At 42.8% G+C, this 20196-nt stretch overlaps 1 long non-coding RNA gene across 1 annotated transcript in view; it reads right to left on the reverse strand.

Annotated features, from left to right (window-relative positions):
- Positions 1 to 896: 896 nt before the first annotated feature.
- Positions 897 to 20196, reverse strand: part of LOC103541674 (uncharacterized) — a 39500-nt gene continuing 20200 nt past the window's right edge. The window contains exons 5-6 of the long non-coding RNA XR_011541632.1: positions 4340 to 4424; positions 897 to 3942 (exon numbers count right to left, since the gene is read on the reverse strand). This is a non-coding gene — a long non-coding RNA (uncharacterized lncRNA). The remainder of the gene's footprint in view (positions 3943 to 4339; positions 4425 to 20196) is intronic.

Consider the following 20196-nt stretch of genomic DNA (forward strand, 5'->3'; position numbering starts at 1 on the left):
GTGCTCCTAGTTCTCAGGCCCTTAGACTCAGACTGAGCCTTATACCATTTGTCCCCTGATTCTCAGGCCTTTGGACCTGGATTTACACTATCAACCTCCCTGGTTCTTAGGCCTTAGGACTTTGATTGAATTATGCCACTGGTTTCCTGGTTCTCCAGCTTACAGATGACAGATCATGGGACTTTCAGTCTCCATGATTGTGTGAAGAAATTCTTATAATAAGTCTCCTCTTGTATGTCTATATCTATATCTATCTATATTCTGTTTCTCTGTAGAACCCTGACTAACACAGCCAGCTGCCCCCACTCCTCCCACCCCCGTAACATCTTACAAAACTGTAGTACAGTATTACAACCAGGATATTATTGATACAGAACATTTCCATTACCACAAGATCCCCATGTGGCCTTTTTATAACCATACCTACCTCCCTCCCATTCTCCTCACCCCACCTAATCTATTAGCCCTGGCGGCCATCAATTTGTTCTGCATTTCTATAATTTTGTCATTTCAAGAATGCTCTATACAAACACTGTATTATTTCACTCATATGTGGAAGATAAACAAACAAACAAACACATAGATACAGAGAACAGATTGGTGGTTACCAGAGGGCAAGGGTATCTGGGGAGGGCAAAAGGGGTAAGGGGGCACATTTGTATGGTGATAGATGGAAACTAGACTTTTGGTGTGAATATGACGCAGTCTATACAGAAGCTGAAATATAATGATGTATACCTGAAATTTACGTAATGTTATAAACCAATGTGACCTCAATTTAAAAAAAAGAATGCTCTATAAATGGAATCATACAATATGTACTTTTTGGGCTTTTTTCAATTACCATAATTATCTGGAAATTGATCCAGATTTTGCATGTATCAATAAATGTGCTCTTTTTTTTTTCATTGTTGAGTATTCCATGGAATGGATATACCCAATTTGTTTAACCGTTCACCCGTTGAACTGCATCTGGGCTGTTTCCAGCTTTTGGCTATTACAAATAAAGCTGAAATAAACACTCCTGTACAGATTTTGTGTGAACATACGTCTTCATTTCTCTGGGATAAATACCTAGGAGTGCAATTGCTGAGTCGTATGGTGGTTACATGTTTAGTTTTTTAAAGAAACTACAAAACTGTCTTCCAGAGTGTCTGTACCATTTTTACAGTCCCTCTCACGGTGTATGAGTGATCAGGTTTCTCTGCATCCTCACCAGCATTTGGTGTTACTTTTATTTTAGCTATTCTGATAGGTATGTAGTGAATTTCCTTAATAGTTACAGTGCTTTCAAATGATCTATTTCATGTTGAGTGAGTTCTGTGTGTATTTTTCAAGGAACTGATCCATTTCATCTAAATTGTCAAATTTATGTGTGTAGAGTTGTTCATAGTATCCCTTTCAAATTCATTGATTTCTGCTCTTATCTTTATTTCCTTCCTTCTGCTTTGGGTTTATTTTGCTCTTTTCTAGCTTCTTGAATGGGAGCTTAGATTATTGTTCTGAGACTTTTCCTCTTTTCTAATATATACACTTAGTGCTATAAATTTCCCTGAAAGAGATATTTTTATATTGCATAGGAAAGCCTTAGTGTACTTACACGTTTATAGCTCCCTACCAAGAAATTCAATTCAATTCAGCAAATATTTATGGGGCCAGGCCCCGTTCTAAATCCTCAGTGTACATCAAGGTACAAAATAGACAAAGATATTGTGGAACTTACTTTCTCTTTTTGGAACTTACTTTCTCTTTGTGGAACTTAATTTCTCTCTGTGGAACTTACTTTCTAGCAGGGGGAGACAGGCAAGAAATAATAAACATAATTTACGTGGTATGTTAGAAAGTGATACGTACAGGAACAAGAAAAGTACTGCAGGGTAAGAGGGAATGGCTATGTGGGGAACTGTGGTACTTAATACTACAGTATTTACTGTACTACATTTAATACTACAGTTGTAGTAGTAAATAGGTTGGTTAGGCAGGCTCTGTGAAGAAGGAGACATTTGAGTAAAGGTTTAAAGGAGTTAGTCAAGCAGTATCGGTAAGAAGTGTGCTTCAGGCAGATGGGACAGCTAGAGCCAAGCCCTCTGGTGGGAACATGCCTGGAATATCTGAGGAAAGGCAAGTGTGGCTGGAGTGGAGCGAGCAAGGGGGAAGGTGGTGAGGATGACGTCAGAGAATACTGGGGGCAAGGACTTTGGCTCTTGCCCTGAGCGAAATGGAAACACTTGCAATACGTGAAGCAAAGGAATGATCCTGATTTAGGTGTTAAAAGAATCACTCTGGCAACTCTGTTGGCAATAGACTATGCCGAGAAGCAGGTGGTCTCTCAGCAGACTGCTGCAGTAATGCAAGTCAGAGGCAGTGTGGCTTGGAGCAGAGTGGTAGCAGTGGGACTGGTGAGAGGCGATCACATTCTAAATATATTTTGAGAGTAGAGCTGATAGGATTTCTTCATAGATTGGACTTGGAGTATTAGAAAAAGAAGGTGTCTGGATAACCAGCTTGATATAAATCCTGAAACATAGGTGACCACATTCAATACTATATGCACCCTTCCTACCCCTACAACTCTGCCCACAGCTTGTTGGCCAATGGCAGGTACTTAAATAGAAGCAGCTGATCAATAGGTTGGACATCAACCTATAGTGTATCCTGGCCTGGTAGTTTTGCCCAAATAAATGGCACTGAACTGTGCCAATGATTTTTTCTTTCAGGAATCAGAACTAGAGAGACAATGAAAAAAATTGTCAGTGAAGGCAAAAGCTGAAAGACGCTGAGAGAAGGCAATATTTAGACTTCATGAGTAAGCAGAAACCGTGAATAAACAAGAGCTCTGAGCAAACAAAAGCCATGAGGCAGCAAAAAGGTATACAGAGTAATGACAGAAGTGATAAAAGATAACCAAGAAAGCATCGAATTCTCAGGAGAGAGAGTCAATGGCCAGGCCTGGGTCACAGGCCTACCCTGGAGCGAGAGGTGCAGTCAGCTCTTCTGTTACCAGAAGTGGGAGAACGGTGCTAGACTGGTGAAGACCACAGGTGTGCACAAGCCACATAGAGTCAGGCTAGAATCAGCACTGTGGAAGCCAGAACCACATATGAGCCAAAATCCTGAGGGTGCAAGGCGGCCAGAGAAAGCAGAGGAAAGTTGCCTGCTGAGGAAAGCAGACAAGTGTAACACATGCTCAGAGAGAAATACGGATGGCAGATGCTGCAGCCATGGGAGAGATGGCACTTCTTCTAATCTTCCTGTTACAGTCTGATCCCAGGGTGGGCTGGCTCTGCTGATCCCTGCACTTTAGTGCCCCAGGCAATTGCCTTTTAGATGGGTTCAAAATATCTCCTTTTCTACTTGAGCTAGCTTGAATAGTTTTTGATTTAGGCTCCAGGGATAAAGATGGTGCATTTGGTGAAAATTTCTTGGTATCTACTTGTCTCTCAGGATTGAGCATGACAGATAAGGTACAAAGGGTGAAAATGCAAATATTTGGTATAAAGAACTCCCTGGAATCATGTGGAGCATTTTACATACCTTCTGTCATTTAATGTGTCGTGTGAGGGAGGTACCATTACTGAGGTTCTCAGAGGGCAAGTATAGTCCATCTTCACTCTTCATGGATTCCATATTTGCACATTGGCTTACTCACCAAAATTTATTTGTAACCCCAAATCAATACTCCTGGTGCTTTCATGGGCATTCACAGCCACGTGCAGAGTGATGAAAAAATTGAGTTGTCCAATGTGCACATTTCCAGCTGAGGTAAACAAGGCAACGCTCTGCCTTCTTGTTTCAGCTCTTAAACAAGTCTCCCTTTTGCAGTCTATTTAGTGCCATGTGTTCTTTGTGCTGGTTGTCGGTGATTTCGCTGTTTAAGGTGGCCTCCAATCAGAATGCTGAAGTGCTCTCTAGTGTTCCTAAGCACAAGAAGCCTGTGATACCCTACAGAGAAAATACGTGTGTTAGATAAGCTTTGTTCAGGCGTGAGTTATAGCACTGTTGGCTGTGAGTTCAATGTTAACAAATCAATAATATATATTAAATAAGGTATCTTTAAACAAAAACACACATGAAACAAAGTTATGTATCAATCGGTTGATGAAAACATTGCAACTGGAGGCTCATAGGAACCTAACCCTGTATTTCCTCTAAGAGAAATAGTTCAGCATTTGCTAATTCAGTGGTCACAGAGACTTTATAGAACATAAGTACCATGAAAAACAAGAACCAACTGTAACATGTCCAGGATCAGATGATCTGTGGCAGAGTGGAGTGCCCAGCTCCAAAGCTTGTCTCTCTGATTCTGGATACCTGTGCTCCTTCCATCCCACCATGTTACCTTTCAGAAGAGAATGAAAAGCTCCTCTGCTCAGTTTCCAGTGCTCCTTCTGCTGCATAATGCTATCTTCCCTGGAACTTGTTGCCTAGTTAGGAAAGGAACAGGTATGAGACAACTATGAAAAATGGAAGATAATCTACATCAGGGCCAGATAGTAATGTGTAGCACATTTGCCTCACTCATCCCTTAAATATATGTGGTGGACATCACCAATCTGTCACAGCCCCTTTTCCTTCTTGAGCCCAGATGGGGTTTTATAATCCTTCTCAACACAGGACTCCAGGCAACGACTGCCAATCAATCAGAGTTGGCATCTAAGATGAAATCTTTATCTTCCTTGCATAATGACCTGTGTCTTTATAAAGTCAGGTACACACTTGGAGGATCTGAGCTGGCAGGCTTAAGGAACTTTCAAGTTTAAGCAAATGTATCAGTCTGTTTCAAAGCCTAGACCCTTATGGTAGCTCTGAGTGTCTGGCTGACTTTGCTTTGGAAAGGCTTTCTGGATTCCTTTACATAAGACGTTGCTCTGGAAAGATTCATCTGGATGAGAACATCTTTCTTGTTCATCTCTGAATCACCTGCCCCTAGAACACTGTCTGACATAGAGTTGGTGCTCAGTGACATTTGTTGGATGCCTGGGCACCCAGATTGACACATCTTCCCCAGGGAGAAGGAGCTCTGGTGTAGGCAGTGATAGAGTGGAATCTTGAAGAGCACAAAGCAGGGGAGGGAGCAGCAAGGCAAGTGGTGGAGCTTTTCAGAGGGAGCAGTCAAGAGATTGTAAATGAAACTGAACTGGAGCAGCAGTCTATTGAGTCTTTCTGCCTCTTTAGTTCTCTTCATGTTCTCTCCTGTGGCTTACCTCTTTACCTCTGGTAAGTCGGATCTGGGAATCCCAAGAAGGAATGTTGTTGGAGGCATACTAGGAAGAGGAGGCCTGAGGTACTCTGCCTGAGCTGGGAGCTAGTCTTGTTCTGAACTCCAGCCTTCAGCTGGGACCCCAGGCTTCAGCTTCTAGAGCTGTTGGGCACCAGTGCTGCTCATTCTCCTAGGCCTTGGGACTCTTACCCCTCTATCTGCCAAGCCCAATTCCTCCTCCTTCACCCTATCTCCTTTCTCCTTCTTCTCTCCTCCATCAGTTATGGCAAACGGAATTTGCAAGGACATAGGGAGGAAGAGGGGATGGGAAATGGGACCAGGAAGAGATGGATGCATTTGACTGGGAATCTAAGGAGGAAATGTCACTTAGTGGGCCAATATAGCATGGGAATCAGGATCGAAAGAATACTGTTAGATTTCCTAACCATGACAGTTATTTTATTGTTGGAAGTGATTTGTCGGTCATAATCTCTGCCCTGGTGTTGGGAGAACTACAGGAAGCTGGAGCTTCCCAATCTGCAGAATCTAGTTCTGGAGAAGTAGTGTAGTACCTAAGGCAGTGGGAAGCAGTGATAAGTTACCTAAGGGCATGGGCTTTGGAGTAAGACTGAGCTGGGTTACCACTTGCTAGCTCTATGATTGGGGCAGGCTTCTTAATCACTCTGGACTTTAGTTCTTTTATCTGTGAGATGCAGATAAAAATGATATGTACCTTGTAGGTCATGATGGTTAAAGAAATGAGGCCTGTAAGGCTTTTGTGAAGCGTGCCTAGGAAACTCAAATGGTATCTATTGTTGGCCTTAATAATATGATCATCTTGCGGTATTGCACATGGTGAGGTATTTCCTTTTCTCCTCAGCTCTGAGGACAAAAGCAAAGTAGACTGAGTTTCCAAGAATCTGTAAGAGGAAGGCAGGTCCTCACAGGGACATGTGAGTCTGTGTCTGAGAATCTTGCTAGTATAAGTGTCAGGAAGCCTGCAAGATTTCCCAGCAGGGACTGTTGTGGGGGCTCTGGAGACACTTAGTTCCCAAGGTCTTAGACTGACTGACTAGGAAAAGCATGAAAGGCTTACTTTGGGAAAGGTTGCCCACACTGCCTGCTGCCCTTCCTCTGCAGGGCTGGAGGGTAACGAGGGGCCATCTCCAACTAACCAAGAAACGAACCAATAAGCCAGAGAAATGGCCATTAAGCTTCTGTAAACCTTGACATGTTTCTGTGATATTCAGTTTCCCACAGCTGGACTCACTGATGCACCCTCCTCACCACCACTGTCCTGTATAATGACCCAGTGTTTGCCTATCACTCGTTGTATTAGTTTTCTACTGTATCTATCCTGCTGTAACAAATCATCACAACCTTGGTGGCTTAAACAACATAAATTTATTATCTTACAGGTCTGGAGGTCAGAAAACCAAAATGGGCTAAAATCAAGGTGTTGGCAGGGCTGTGTTCCTTTCTAAAGACTCTGGAGGGGACAATCTGTTTCCTTACCTTTTCCAGATTCTAGAAGCCACTTGCCTTTGTTGGCTCATGGCCCTCTTCCGTCTTCAAAGCCAGCAATGGCAGGTTGAGTGCTCATATTAAGTCCACTCCAACCTCTCCTTCCATCATTACATTTCCTTCTGACTCTTTTGCTTCCTTCTTCCTCATTTAAGGACACTTGTGATTACATCGGGCCCACCTGAATAATCCAGGATAATCTCCTTATCTTAAAGTCAGCTGATTAGCAGCCTTAAATTCATTTGCAACCCTTGCCATAATTCCCTAATTCCCCCTTGCCTTGTAACATAAGGTATTCATAGGTTTCAGAGATTAGGGTGGATGTCTTTGGGAGCCATTGTTCTGCCTTCAACAACTATTATCCATTGTGCCGTGCTTTCTGATTCTAGAAATAGGGCTGAAACTAGTAAACTCACTCAGATACCAGGCCCGAGCCATCTTCTTTATGATGCTGTCCATGAATCCCATTCCTGAGGAGCTGCTCTCTGGCCTGACTGGCTCCCTCCCCGTCACTTGACCTTTACGTAAAGCAACGCACAGTGCCTTACATTGAGCATGAGGGTTCTCTGGCTGCTCTGCCCAAACAGATGGGTGGGAGAAACTATTCTTTATTTCTTCAACAATATTCAGGGTTTTTATTGTGATAGCCAGACTAATAGATCCAATTTTTCTTTAATGAATATTTTCAAACATAAGAAGCCTGTCGTCCATTCTATGTTACAGCCTTATCTGATAGTACTTTCATTAACTCGATTAATGCCTGAGGATAGTTTACCCAAACTACAATAATCACTAGCTGCCAGTCACTAAAACTACCTAGAGGTGATCTGTACTTTTTTAGACACATGCATAATGGCACACTCATCTACACGCCCACAGTAGTCAGTATGGTGGGAAAAAGATGTTAAACGTCTGTTTAAGGTGTGCCAATGTCCTCTTACCTTAAGGGGAAGGAAAAGAAGGAAGGAAGCTAACATTTATTGAGAACCTGCTCTGTGCCAGAAACTTTATAGTCATAAACTCACTTTAATCTCATTACCATGCAAGAAGCAGCTTTCATCATCTCCCATTTACAAACAGGAAAATTCAGGCCCAAGGGTCACATAACTAGTAAGATCTCAGCATTTGACATCTGGCCTGTCTGATTCCAAAACTTTTTTCTCTCCCCTTCACCTGAACAGCTCTTAAAGCAAGAGGATGAACCAGAACAGGAGTGTTTAAGCTGAGACTAGTGGCTTGAGCCCTAGGGTTCCGTGGAGGTACCCAGGGACTCCTCATGCGGGAATGAAGGTGCTTGGTAAGAAGCCAGCCAAGTAGGCTGGGCTCTGGGCCCTCCCCACCTTCAGTAGACAAGCTCTGCTGTTACCAGTTTTACATATTGGAATGCAATGTAATATTTCTATAGAAAGAAAGAGGGAGTGTAGTTGTGCTAAAATAGTCTCTTGAAGGCCATTAGACTGGAATCTGACCACTATGGCCCTGTGATTCTGGGGTCTGTCTTGTCATCCCCAGTTAATTGATCAATTTTTCCAATGCCTTCGTTATTCACTGAATGTCCATCATGGGCCTTTGGGGAGGTGGGACCCTCCAGAATGAAAGAGATCATCTCAGTTAAGTGAATGATATAGGAATTATTGAGACAGAGAAGAAGCTATGTTCTCCAGGCATTTGTCTGTACCACAGACAGAATGTGATGGCAGAGGGGAAGACAGATTCATGTTGGAGATAGTGCTAATCGGGCCCTAGACTGTGGAAGTTGCTACAGAAACGGAAACTCTCACATTGAAGATGAATGGGGTATGAAGAGGTACACAGATCATTTGAGAATCGTCCCTTCCAGGGACTATATCTGGTTAAGATATGTTCCCTTCTGAGAATCTGCTTTACCGTGTCACTGATTGGCTCATAGTGAGTCAATATGATACTCTCAAAGTAAGCAAAGTCCTGTTAAATATCACTTATTTAAATCTGTAATGGAGATAACTTTGATGAAAGTTTTAAGTCAGCACCTCATAGGCTACAATGTCTGGGTGAGTCACCATCTTAACAAAGGGTAAAATGAAAGCCACATCTTCTCTTTATTCAGGAGACACTCTTCTTTTTCATTTTTATTATTTTTAAAAATTATTTTATCCTCAACAACAAAAAGTGAAACAACCTGATCAAAAAATGGGCAGGGGATATGAACAGACTTTTCTCCAAAGAAGATATACGAATGGCCAATAGGCACATGAAAAGATCCTCATCATCACTGATCATCAGGGAAACGCAAATCAAAACTACACTGAGATACCACCTTACACCTGTTAGAACGGCTGTAATAACCAAGACGAAAAATAACAAATGTTGGAGAGGTTGTAGAGAAAAGAACACTCATACACTGCTGGTGGGAATGCACGCTGGTGCAGCCACTATGGAAAACAGTATGGAGATTTCTCAAAAAATTAAAAATAAAAATACCGTATGACCTAGCCATCCCACTACTGGGTATCTATCCAAAGAACTTGAAATCAGCAATTCAAAGAGACTCATGTACCCCTATGTTCACTGCAGCATTATTCACAATACCCAAGACATGGAAGCAACCTAAGTGGCCATCGACTGATGACTGGGTAAAGAAGATATGGTGTGTATATACACAATGGAATACTACTAAACCATAAAAAATGATAAAATCATCCCATTCACGACAACCTGGATGGACCTTGAGGATATTATGTTAAGCAAAATAAGTCAGAGAGAAAAAGACAAACTCTGTATGATTCCACTCATGTGTGGAAGATAAATAAACGCATGGACAAAGAGAAGAGATTAGTTCCTTAGGAACTTTGAGGGGGTGTTAAAAATGTATGTTTCATAAACCAGATATAAGAGAACAAATATTGTAGGATTCCACTGATACGAGATACCTAGAATAGGCAAATTCATAGAGACAGAAAGTAGAACAGTGGTTACCAGGGTCTGGAGGGAGGGGGAATGAGGAGTTGTTTAACGGGTGCAGAGCTTTCATTTGGGGTGATGAAAAATTTCTGGAGATGGATAGTGGTAATGTTGCACAACAATGTGAATGTACTAAACTGAACTGTATACTTAAAAATATTTAAAATAGTAAATTTATGTTATGTATATTTTACCACACAGACAAAAGGTATGCTTCAATGTGCTGGGCATACATTTTTTTTCCCCAACCTCTACCTCCCATTGAGGAAAGGGAGCACCCCATAACCTAACCCTGTGGCTGGAAATCCTGTACCTTTTGCTCGTTCCTGCCATGACCCTGTCTTCTGCTCTGTTCCTGTGTTTACCTGCTTCTGACACTGGGTTTCTTCTCCCATTTTTGACCATTTCTTGCTCTTTGGACTTAATGCAGGCCTGAGGCTTCTAGGGCTCACTTGCTGGCATACATTCCTGGAATGCATTTACTCTTTCCCTCTGTCTCAATTATATCCCAGCTGCTCCAGGGAACTCTGCACCCCTGCTCCCCAAAGCTATTCCTACCTTCTAGGCCCTCCTTTTGCCTATAGCCCTGCCTAGCCTAACCTGGCTTTCCTCCAGGTCAAATCAGATACCTAATCACTCAGGCCCACACTGCTATCTTCCTTCCCCAACCCCCTAGACTCTAGCACTCGAGCACTTATCACCTACATACTTCCCTGTGGCATCCCTTGGTGGGTGATAAGAGCTGAGGCCAGACCTAACCAGGCCACTCTGGTGATGAGAAGGCAGGACATCAGCCAGACCAGCCCCAGAGACCGGATACACAAGCAGAGAGGCCCACGAGTGGACAGCGGCTCACGTGGCCAGCATAAGGCTCAGGGGGTTGTGGAAGCAGGACCCACAGATCATTTTATGTTTTGCTTTCTTTCCTGCTGTAACCCAGGTGAAAGCTGAGACCTCCTTGACCATTGAGAGTTCCACCAGATTGCTGACCACCTGATTCCATGATGTGGGAGGACACAAAAGTCTCCCCAGCTTCTTTTGGGGACGTTTTAGAGATTTATGCTTTCCTGACCCTCTCTGCCTCCAGTCTTCTGCATTCAATTGTCCTAGCACTAATTTACCCCTGGCCACCCCAGGTTTCCCTAAGACCCTGAAAACTCAGTTCTTTCACAAGTTACTCCCAACCAAAAAAATCTGTAGTTACTAAAAAGTGGTAGGTAATATTACCACCTTTTTACAGATGATGAAATTGAGGCACAGGTTAAATAAAATGCTCAAGGAACATTTATAATTTGGTGGATTTTATTAGGATTTTTCAGTGGGGGTGCAGCTACATGGCATGGGGCTCAGTCTACTACCAGCTTGAGTAACTCCTCTCCCCAAGCTTTTCTCTGCCCTAACTTTATCCATCCTAGAGGGCCGTCCAAATTTCAAATTCATCTTTCCTTTGACACAGAAAGGATTCCACTCCCACACTTTTGGATTCTAGCAGTTATCAAAGTAGTTCTTCTCAAGCAGTTAATTCTCCCCTGATAGGGAACACTAGTACAAATCTTTAATGTAATACAATTTTCTTTAGTTACATTCTTTCTTTTTTTTAAAGACTTTATTTTTCCTTTTTCTCCCAAAGCCCCCAGTACATAGTTGTGTATTTTCACTTGTGGATCCTTCTAGCTGTGGCATGTGGGATGCTGCCTCAGCGTGGCTTGATGAGCAGTGCCATGTCCATGCCCAGGATTCAAACTGGCGAAACCCTGGGCCGCCGAAGCAGAGTGCGCGAACTTAACTCAGCCATGGGGCCAGCCCCCCACTTTTACATTCTTTTAATTTTAAATTTTCTTATATCAGCCAAGCCAAACATTTTCAAAATAAAAACTGTCAATATCACTCAGAATAAAATAAAAAGTTGAAACTCTCCCAAATCAGACCTAATATGGTAGCACTTCCTATATTTAAGCCACATTGATACCTTCTTTGTCCAACCTTCTTAGGTCATGCAGCAATTCCTAAACTTGGCTGTGTATCTGTCACCTGGGGATCTCTGGTTCATAGTCCTGGGCCAAACTGCAGAGATTCTAATTCAGCGGATGAAAGTGGGGCTTGGGATTCAGCACCTTAACAAAACTCCTCAGTGATTGTTTAGGAACACTGATTGCACTGGCCTCATTTCAAGGGCTCAACAGCCACATGTGGCTAGTGCCTACCATACTGGACAGTGCAGATAGAGAATGTTCCCATCATCGCCTAAAGTTGTAGAGGATAGCACTGACCTAGACCATTTACTGTCCAGAGCACTTACTGTGATGTTTAGCAAATGTAGCTTTACCCCCATCCTTCCTCTACCTTCCAGATTCGTATCATGCCATCTGGACTGTCACTCCCTAAGCAGAAAACTCTCCTGTAGCCTCAGCACCTTCTCTGACTATTCCTCCTGCCTCTTGGCCTTAATTTATCTCCTTGGTTCAGGGCCAGGATGTGGTGTTGGGGTTCTCTTTGCTCCTGGTCAGTACCCAAGATAGTTCCCAATGACTCTGAGACCAGGCTCAACAGCAACATCAATGACCTGCTGACCGTGACCCACCTGGCCAATCTCACACAGTCAGACTGCCCTCAATGAAAAACTTGTAAACCTGTGAATGGTCCCCAAACAGCACTCCTTCCAGTCTGGGCCCCAACCCTAGGGCTCAGAATGGAGTGAGGTAGAAATGGTTTCTTTGTGGTTTGAGTCACACTGAGTCAGTCAACTGCTTGTGACTCTAAGTAAACATAGCCTACCATTGGTTAAAAAAAAAGGTCTCCTGTGAAAGACTCAGCGACTTGGAGGCTAGTGCCATTTGGCTATTATCACACTCCTCCTCCTAACTGCTTTACTAGCAGACTCCTGCTCATCTCACTCATTCATTGAAGACTTTTACACCTGACTCACAGTGTTCCTGTTTACCTCAAACCTTTCTATCATCTTGGATAACGTCAATGTCCAGCTAACAATTGGACCCTCGGTTCCTTGACCTTCCCATCTCCAATTAAAATGATAAGGATAAGTGCTAACACTTGCTAAGTGGCAGTCACTAGTCTCAGAAATCAGCATGTCCTGTATTAATTCATTTGATTCCATGACAGCCCTGTAAGGTAGGTCACTGTGATTATCACCAACATTTTAGAGATGAGGAAACAGTTGAGTAGTCTGCTTGTGGTTGTGCCGCCATTGAGTAGTGAAGGTGGGATCTAAACTCAGACAGTCTAGTCCCAGAGAGCATGTGCTTCAGTCCTACTCCAAATTTTCTCCTTCCACTGATGGTCTTTCTTCCATTCGGCCTCCACTACCCACTTCCACTGTCATATCAGGAACTCTGCCATCACCTCTGTCTGTGTCATCTTCAGGTCACTAACTCAGGCATCCCAACCTCTGATCAACTTCCTCTCCCTCCAGGAGGTCAATAAAAGCAACAATAAAAGTAATTATAATAATAGCAAACACTTATATCGTCTAAGTGCTCTTCACATGTTAACTCATTTATTCCTCACAATTCAGTGACAAAGGTAGCTATTATTTCTATTGTTTTACAGATGAGGAAATTGAGGCACAGAGAGGTTAAGTAACATGTGCAATGTCACACAACCCATGGGTGGCAAAGCCAGAATTTTAATCCAGTCAGGCTCCAGAGTCCACGTTCTTATCTACTGTGTTAAGGATGATAAGCCTGGAGGTGTGGAGAAAATCATTATTACCTAGGGATTTTTTTTCAAAATACCCATACCTACCTTCCAGTTCCAAATGTTTGCTTGTTTTTCTGTTTATTTTGAAAGAGCCTCTCAGCTGATGTGTACATTGGCCTCATATTGAGAACCATGAATTTGATTATTTCAGTGACCTCCCAGCCTGATGTTCTGGTCAAGTTAACCTACTGCTGTCCTTCCAGCTTTCGTCAGACTGCTTCACACAAACAGGTCGGGCCTAGCACGGTGAGAATGCAGGCATGGTGACCAGCACAGTTGAATGAAAAAAGTGTCAGTATTAATAGCTTGGAGGCGCTGCAATGGGATGGACAGATTTCTTGATGCCTACGTAATAATTGATATGTTTTTTTCTCATATCCATCTGATTCTATCCAATAGCCGGGGAGAGGATCAACTGCTTAGCTGGGGACTGCTCAGGGCGGCAGTTTGTTCCTCATTAACGTGATGGCTTCTAAGACAAGAAGAAAGCAGAATGAGAAAAGGAGAGTAAAGAAGGTAGTCTTGGCATAGGTCCAGGGGGAAAGCAGTCTGGCTGAAACTGTTCAGTTCCCCTGGCCAGGAAGCAGCAATCTACGTAAACAGGAAGTAGAGAAGGTTGGGGGAGAGGGCAGTGGTTAGCTGGTGAGAACAAGAGCTGTCACCAGACGTATGTAAGCGGTTGCATGCAAAAGAGATTCTGACACAGGCCAGGACTTTGCATGTTAACTATTCCAGCTCTCTCCTGAGACACCTTGTTTCACCAGAGTGTCTGTGCAGTGTGTGTTGGGTCCTATTCTCAAATGCGTGAATCTTTGAGCAAGTGCCTTTTTTGCCAGTTATCTGCTGGGTAGTTTTATTTTATCATATTTAATAGTCTAAACACTCTGTGATGTTGGGATCACTATTTCCATGTTTTTAGGTGAGAAAACTGGCTCAGAGAGACTAAGTTACTTTGCCCAAATTCATTTGTATTATACCATCGAACAACACTTTTGAAAATTGCCTCTGCTCTGAAAAGTGACTATTAGGCATAAACTATTAGAAAGAGGGTATATAAGTTTTCTAAGAATGCCATAACAAATTACCACAAATCTGGTAGCTTAAAACAACTAATCTATTTTCTCCTTGTTCTGGAGGCCAGAAGTCTGGAATGAAGGTGTCTGCTGGGCCACAATCCTGAAGGCCTAGGAGATAATACTTCCTCTTCTCTTCCAGCTTCTAGTTGCTCCAGACGCTGTTTGACTTGTGACTGCCTAACTTTAATCTCTGTCTTCCTCTTTGTCCTTCTCATCTCCTCTTCTCTCTCTTATAAGGACGATCATCATTGGATTTACAGCCTACCTGGATAATCCAGGATGCTCTTATCTCAATATCTTTAACTTAATTATAGCAGCAAAGACTCCTTTCCAAATAGGGTAACACTCATAGGGGCCAGGTGTTAGGACACGAGCATATCTTTTTGGGGGGGCCTCCATTCAACCAACTATAGAGGCTATCATTTATTAAAATATCAATGCAGATTTTATAGTATTTTAATAACAACCATGGTATCGAAAGGCACATGATCTTTATTAGAGTTCCCATGGCCAGATCCTCATTCTTTAAGAGAATAAACTTTTCCAAAACCCTAGTCTCTCCAGCCATTCCTACTTACCTTCCCAGACCTTAGGTCTATCAGAATTTCAGGGCGAGAGGGGAGTATATCACACAGGCCTATGTATTATGAAAATGCCCTTCAAGTGAGAATGATATAACTCAGGCTGATGGGTAAGGGGGAGCCTCAGGGTATGTTGATTGTGCATTGAGGAAAGAGAGAGAAAAATCTGACAACAGTAGTAATCCTGGAAGCTAAAATTTGGACCAATTTGAAGAACCTCAAATTCTTAAAGAGCAGGGCTGGAAGGAAGGGCCTGATTACTACAAGGGGGTGACACTGTTGTCCGTGTGATCTATCTGAAATACAAATGTAATCATGTCACTCTCTGCTTGAGATCTTTCAGTGGCTTCCTATGAAGACTGGATGGATTCCAGATTCCTTAACACAGCACACAAGGACTTCACAAGCTGGCCTCTACCTACTTTCTTAGATTCATCTCTCACCATTCTCTCTCAAAGACTATCTTCTCCTCCCACACCAAAATTCTTGCTGTTTCCCAAACAAGTCATGTCCTTTATTGCTTTTCTAGCCTTGAACATGCTGTTCCATTTGCATGGAATGCTCTTCTCTTTTCTCTGTGTGGTGATTGCTACTGAAACCTCAGACCAGTTTCCCTTCTGCTTCATCTGCAATCCTTCATTAACAAGCCTCCTCCCTCCCTTCCATGAGTTGGCACCTCCCTCTGCTGTGATTCCAAGTCATTCTATTCATGGGACCTGTTAACCTTGTGTCCCATCCAATCTCTCTCCAATACTTTGAGAGCTTTTAGAAAGAACCCTGTCACATTCATCCCTCAATCCCCAGTGCCTAGTAGGTACTCAATAAATGTTTGCTGAAAAATAAAAGGGCTGAGTCAACACAACTTCAAGTCTGAGATACTTGTTTTGGTGACAGTGGGATCCAGCCTTTCAATCTTTGTAAACCTGTCAGGGTGGAGCCATAGACAGAGAATAACATAGAAGTAGTCCTAGAAGCAAGTCTGGAAGATGCACAAGAAGAAGGAATTGTAGGAAACTGAGAATGAGGCAATCCAGTTTGGAGGCATAGTGGGGATAGTTTAAGACAGATTGGGAGCCTTCAAGTCCGTTTAGCATGAAGACTACTGAAGCAGAATCACGTTGGGGGTTCCCCATCAATATCAGTGACAACACGTCAGAAGAAGTAGGGATGACAGATGAGCTAGAACTAGAAAGTGTCAGTACTGACACCAGGGAGCTATATAGTTATGGATGAAATGAGAGAAAGAGGACAAAGGGAAGCATTTGTGAGAGACCCTTTAGGAGTTTCCGGAACAAAAGAAGAGAGATTTATTGTTGGGCTCCATTGGCTGGTATACACATATTGGCTGGTTAAGAATCTGTTATGTTCTTGGTACCTGCCACTCTTGGCTAATTCTGTGGAAAGTGGATCATATTGTCCAGCCTTGGCATTTGTTCTAAGAGCATGTGATCCACAGGCTGGCAACAGCTAATGAGGTCTTGGTTTGAGAGCTCTTCTTAAAATGATGTTAGTAACCTCTGAATCAGCTGGCTCAAGGAGCACAGTATAACAGTTAGCAATTCAAGCTGTAAAACCAGAGTTCATACCAACTGGACAAGTTACTTAATTTCTATGTGCCTCAATTTCCTCTTGAGCAAAATAGGTCTGTATGTATGTACCTCATAAGGTTGCTTTTGAGATACAGTAGGTTACTTAGGCCCTTAACAAGAGTGATCAATAATTGTAATTATGTGAGATAGTGGATGCTTTAACAAACCTTATTGTGGTAATCATTTTGCAATATATACGTGTATCAAATCATTAAGTTGTACACTTTTGATTTACACAAAGTTATATGTCAATTACATCTCAATAAAGCTGGGGAAAATAAGAGGCAAATACACTAAAGAATCATCTTCTGAACTGAAATAATAATAGTTACCTTTTTCTAGAACAATGGGACCTTTATTAGTCAAGGCTCTTTCAGTTGCAAATGACAGAAACCCAACTCAAACTAGCTTAAGCCATAAAGAGGGCTTTATTGACTTGTCTACCTGAAAATGCCAGGATTATTTATACCAGCTTCAATACAGTTGGTTTCAGGGGCACCAAGTGACATTATCAGGACTTGGCTTCTTTTTATCTCTCAGCTCTTCTTTTGTCTATGCTAACTTTATTCTCAGGTAGATTCCTGTTGTAGAAGGAAAATGGCTGTTGTCAATGTCAAACTTGGGTTCCCACAACTTCCACAACAACAGCCATAGTAGGAAGATCCAGCACAAATTTTGGCCCTGATTCTCATTGGCCCAAATTGGATCACATGCTTATTCCTGAACCAATCACTGTCTCTCTGTTTGGCCAGGTCTGGATCAAGTGCCAACCACTGAGTGAGTAGTAGGGCCTTTATACAAAGGCAAATTAAGGTGTGGGAGCCAGAAGAAAAGCAATGGAAGCAGACAGGTTCAGGTTTTGGGGAACCTGTTGCTTTATAATTTTGGCCCTCTCCTTAATAAAAATGACACAAAATTACAAATTTAAAAATAAGTATGAAAGTGAATTTTATTTATTTATTTATTTATTTATTTATTTATTTTTTAAGGAAGATTAGCCCTGAGCTAACATCTGCCGCCAATCCTCTTCTTTTTGCTGAGGAAGACTGGCCCTGAGCTAACATCCGTGCCCATCTTCCTCTCCTTTATGTGTGGGACGCCTACCACAGCATGGCTTGCAAAGCGGTGCCATGTCCGTACCTGGGATCCAAACCGGTGAACCCCGGGTCACTGAAGCAGAATGTGCGCACTTAACCGTGCCACCAGGCCGGCCCCATGATTTTATTTAGAATGAGAAAATAAGTCACTGCAAATTACTGGAATCTTGGAGACTCGATTCTTTTCTTCTAAGGTCTGTTTAGGCCATTTACCAGAAATGCTCATATTTAAATGCTTTTTGATTGTCACGTGGCTTCTTCTCCCCATCTAGAACACCCCATAATTCATAGAATCTCCCAGCACTTACAGGGACCCATGCAAATGAAGGGTTCTGAAGCTTAAACTTTGTTGGCTTCACAATAAATCTACCTCTGGATACGGGGCAAGAAAAACAACAGCTATCTCTTTCTCAATAGCAAATTCCTCGTTTTAAAGAATGGTGATCTGGACATATATCCAAATAACTCTGCTCAGGCCACCAGGTGTGGGGAACCTTGGGTCTTGGCAGAACAAGTGATCATCATTTTGTACTTTGTGGCACTGGCCAAACCCAGCTGGATTTTTGCTACACTGATTTTAACAGCTCTGCACTCACGTAATTCAGTGTTTTAAAAGGCCATGTTTTATTTGGCACTGATGCTTTCAACAAACTTACAGAGACCGTTGGCCCCAGGAGTCAAAAGCTGAACCTGTCCTGCCACTGCTCCTGGCCATGTCCTACTTTTCTCTTCCTTCTTCTCATCTACCTTTTCTTCCACCTCTTACTTCTCTTCTTCCTTCTCCTTTTCCTCCACTTTTTCTTCTTCCTTCTCGTCTTCCTCTCTGATCATTTGGACAGATCTTTGAGTTCAGACAGTACATCACACATGAGGCCTAAATTATGAGTAAATTCCACTGACGTCAGGCCATTTGTACATCCAGTGAACTTGGCTCAATTTTTAGAATCTCTAAGCTGTGTCCATTGGAGACACAGACAAGGACCTTCAGGGCAACAGAGGCATTCCAGATGGTGGTGTTCAGATAGGCTCCCCAGTACACTGCCTCCCATCTGGGCCAGTGCTCTGAATGCCATAGGCCACTCTCGGCACATCCCCACAGCTGCTGTTGACTCTTGGAAGGAGTGCAGCAAACATACTGTGACTTATCAGGGGAAACCTGCAGATGATTAACTCTGGGCCCATTATATGCTGCATTTCCACCCAAGCGGACTCCAGGTTGGGGGTAAAAGCAGGGCAGGAGAGAGGGCAGACAGCAAGAGTTTGCAGCGATTGTAAATGTTTTCTCCAGCAAAGGAGACACATCAGTAGGAGAAAAAAAACATTTAGAGATAGAAAAACCCGGGGTTCAGGTCCCTGCTATTTCACTCATCACTTGTGTGAACTTGATAGATTGTGGTAGATATCTGGCAAGCATTCTTTCCCACACTCCTACTGGAAGCAGCACCCTCTGTCCTTTAGGGCAATCTTTTCCTGCTCCATGTGGCCTCAGGGCTCTGTTCTGCTCTCCTGCCTCTCCTCTTTCCTACCCATCAGCGATAGTACTCAGGGGGCCCAATTACAGTGTCACAGCCCACAGGCCCCTGGGTGTAGCAAATAAGCACAGCGTTTATGCCAACCCATTGTAGTCCTTCCTTGAAAGTTTTCAAAACTTCTAAATTGGATCAAAGCTATATAAGAATGTTAACATACTTTACAACTCCAAAATGAGGGAGAAAGGAAAATAGCTGTCATTCTAGCTGGAAGAAATGGAGACATCCAAAGTGAAAAAACTCTGTCTCTCCTTCTCTGAATCGCTGCCACAGCTACCTAGATTTATGGGGGCAATGTGGGATTACACATATGTGAATTTTCCTGGCAGCTGAAGGTTATCCTTTCAAGGGTAAAAGAACTTTTTTTTTTTAAACCATATTATTTGAAGACTTTTCTAAAATGTTTTACATACTTCCCTTACTTTTTAAATGGGAGATACCACATTTAACCTCTTCTGGATGGCTCAAGGTCATCAAAATGAGCATCAATTAATAGGCTGTGTGATAATATAGTTTAAGCCCTTTGTTTTTTTAAAGACTGTCCCACCCTGCACTTCCTAACTCCTTCCTGCTCACCCAGGCACCACAGGGCAAGCTCCCAACAAGAATGAGCTTCATTCATAGTCAAAGCTCCGATCCCCTTCCTGTCTGGCATCCCCCTTCCCGATGTGTTCTTGCATTCCTTTGGCTCCTGAACTTCTGTTTGCTTCCTGCTTTTAGTCCAACAGTTTCCCCTTAGATCTCACCTGTCATACAGCTGCTCTGTGACTGACCTTTGGTCCTCTTCCTCGTATGCCGTTCTGCCTCTGCCCTTGGGCCCTGTTCTGCCTCCAGCTGGGACTTGTACTGAGCCAGGCTAAGGTCCCATGACAAGGGATCAGATTAGTGTTCTTGTCTCCTTTCATATGGTTAAATGGACTGGGGTCATCTACTGCAGGGACAA

Source organism: Equus przewalskii, chromosome 6 (genome assembly GCF_037783145.1).
Source record: "Equus przewalskii isolate Varuska chromosome 6, EquPr2, whole genome shotgun sequence".
Lineage (NCBI taxonomy): Eukaryota > Metazoa > Chordata > Mammalia > Perissodactyla > Equidae > Equus > Equus przewalskii.